The 3,126-nt window shown below is 31.8% G+C and overlaps 2 long non-coding RNA genes across 2 annotated transcripts; both read left to right on the top strand.

Annotated features, from left to right (window-relative positions):
- Positions 1–467: 467 nt before the first annotated feature.
- LOC109588891 (uncharacterized) lies at positions 468–785 on the top strand. Its single transcript, XR_002188419.1, has 2 exons — positions 468–601; positions 660–785. It is a non-coding gene; the product is annotated as an uncharacterized LOC109588891 (long non-coding RNA).
- Positions 786–1,175: 390 nt separating this feature from the next.
- LOC109588890 (uncharacterized) lies at positions 1,176–3,101 on the top strand. Its single transcript, XR_002188418.1, has 4 exons — positions 1,176–1,259; positions 1,347–1,451; positions 2,312–2,477; positions 2,618–3,101. It is a non-coding gene; the product is annotated as an uncharacterized LOC109588890 (long non-coding RNA).
- The last annotated feature ends 25 nt before the right edge of the window (positions 3,102–3,126 follow it).

Consider the following 3,126-nt stretch of genomic DNA (forward strand, 5'->3'; position numbering starts at 1 on the left):
CTTGTTTTCACAGCAACAGTATGTGTACATGCAGTTGGATTCATGTAGTATAAGGTTGATATGCTGTACATATGTCTTTATTCACTGCTGGATGTATGTCCATCACATGCATGTTTCTTTTTCTTCCTTTGTGGCTTTTGTCAATAATACAATTTTAAAACAGGGTCATAAAATACTATAATAATAAATATATCATTTCCTATGAATTGTGTATTATCAAGTGTGTGAAGGGAATTTTATTAATGCATTTAATCACATACATGTATGCATATTCACTTAAAATTTTGTTAAAAATGGCTAGGAGAGAATTCTGCTTTTAAAAATTTTTCTGATACATGATTTTATGATGTTTAGCAAATTTGAGTCCTAAATTGATCATAGGCGTAATTAGATTTGTACTTCATAGCATCAATCCAAGCTATTAAGAAATTGCTATAATTTTATTTACTAGTTCTATAACTGTTTAGGAACATATATTCAGCCCCTTGATTGCTATAGCAGCACATTATCCCACCCTCATATTCCAAGCACTGTCTCTAGCTAAAAAGCTTGTTGAAGAACATGAAAGTAAAAGATTTCTTCAAGATGATTTATTGCCGAGGTAATGAATAAATATTTACATGTGCATGGTTATTGTTGAAATTTTAAAATTATTACAGAAATTAGAAGAGGTTGTCACTGTGTCAGGAAATCAACTTAAAAAGACAATCCTTTTGATGCAACTGCATGTACTGTGTGCATGATAAGTTTATTTTCAAGTAGCTAGAAATAGCAATTTTACTCACCTTAAAGGTCAATAGATTAGCAGTGAACTATCGGTAATGCCATTATTATTGCAGCAATATTGCGTTATGTTTGATCACTTATTTTTTCAAATTGCAAAATTTAAAATTTACAAATATCGTAACTCCTTACAATCATAGGAAGTAGACTTTTAGGCAGGAAAAATTAACATTGTTGGGCTCTAGATTGATTTATTGTAGTATTTTATTTTTGTGCATTAGCTAGGCTGACAAGAAAAAAACGGCCAGCTGTAAGGTACTTTTAAAATTATTTTACTATTAGAATTTCTCTCTGTTCCTTATTATTCGATGAATTTTAATTAGTCTGTGATCTATGAATGTTAAATAAAGTATACAGACGTGAACCAAAATTTCACAAAAACACTTGCCAGTCCCACGTGGTTTCAGTTTCCTCCGCCTTCTTCTAAAGTTCTAAACCTTCACCTGTTCCTCAATTCTCTCGCTCTAGTGCAGAAGGTAAGACAAGGCCTTCACTTAGTTCCTGGACGTTTTTTGGCTCGTCACGTGCTTTGACTTTTTGGTCTCTTTGTCTTTCTATTTTAGATTTTCCCGTGCTCTGTTGTTCTAGCCTCGCTACTGTTGTTCATTTGCTGGGAGAACTATCAAGCTATTGCACAATGGATTTGTGAAGCAGGGTCTGTTGCAATGGTATGATAATGAGTAATTAATCGGAGGTGTGCTTTTAATGTCATATTTGCATAATAATAATGGATTTGGGATTTTTAACATTCAAGGGGGTTGTCTACTGTTTTTATCCTGTTTTTAACTTTTTGGCTTCATTAATTCTACAATGTACATGTAATGTTTATTTCTTTATCCAGTCTTTTGACAGCAGACATTAGGGCTGGCTGAAGAAAGAATCCGAAGCCTAAAAATCACCACCGCACCTCTGCTTGTTTATGGTTTATACTGTCAATCTAGTTCAGATAAACTAGTGGTTTAGGTAGACAATCATTAACACCACTTTAACAAATCTTCATGAAGGGATTGGGGATTTATGTTTACTGCTAACAGTGCAAAGGGTTTGTAGGCTAGAGCCTCCCTTACCTAATTTCTTTTAAGTCAACTTAGCTGTAATGTACATGTAGCATGTTTTACTAAAATGTTTTATTTTCCATGGGCAGTAAGTTGCAGAAATTGACTTCATATTACATGTTGTATTGATGTTGTTATGCATTATGCAATGTATACAGTTTAAGCTTGTTTTTTACTGAAGGGTTTCATTTTTAATCATCTTTTAAATATGTTAATTAAAAAAATACATGTACCTTGGGCTAGATTCTGTTGGATTTTAGGACCTGTATGATCTACGTGTACCATAAATTCATAATAATATTAATCTTGGTGATTGGCAGTTTTTTGAAGAAATCACTGTTATGAATTTTGCCCTCTGAAAAACTTGCCATGATTACATTTACATTATATTAATCAATATCACCTATCAGGCTATCACCTTATTAAGTATCTTTTTTTATTTGTACCTAAATTATTATTAATTTTGTTTCTAGTATTTTTGATTGCACTGATTGTTTTCCCCATTGCTTCACTGGTGGATCCATTCCTTTGTTTGGTCACATGACAGTCACATGCTCTTCCTCACATAACAACAATAGCAATAGTTTATTCTTAATATTCAGGCATCATTATACAATATAATCAGCTCTACCGGCAACAGTAAGTATTTAACATGCAAATTAAATGTTTATTGTTATTTTTGTTGTTATTGTTATTATTATTATTATTATTATTATTATTATTATTATTATTATTATTATTATTATTATTATTATTATTATTATTATTATTATAATTAGGTATATTGTTGGAGTATTGTTGTGAGTTTCTTCATTTCATTGTTACCTACATCTCTCGCTTGTCTTTAATGACGCACACTGCAACACTTGATGGCATCATCACTAACCTGACCAATACAATCCAGTCGTTAGAGTCGTGTGACCAATTGAACGAAGATGGGATACATGTATTATTACATGTTTATTGGATGATGATATCACTACTATGCATAGCAGTTACTATCCTTGGTTAGTATCATAAGTTCGTGTGTTCTAGGATCAATATTGTATCATGTGCTGTTAATCAATGCCTTTCTTTAGCTTGGTGTATGCATGTGCTTTGTTGTTTAGTTAATTCCAATTAATGCCTTTCTTCAAATGTCACCTTGTCTTCAATAGGATCCTTTGTCCTATACATAATAGCATGTACTTGTAGCTACATTGTATGTTGTAGTTGCACTTGATATTTATATTTCTTTTTTTGTTCTTTTCTGTCGGTGATAAATATGTCTCCATGTTCAAGGAAGAAT

Source organism: Amphimedon queenslandica, unplaced genomic scaffold (genome assembly GCF_000090795.2).
Source record: "Amphimedon queenslandica unplaced genomic scaffold, v1.1 AMPQUscaffold_11789, whole genome shotgun sequence".
Lineage (NCBI taxonomy): Eukaryota > Metazoa > Porifera > Demospongiae > Haplosclerida > Niphatidae > Amphimedon > Amphimedon queenslandica.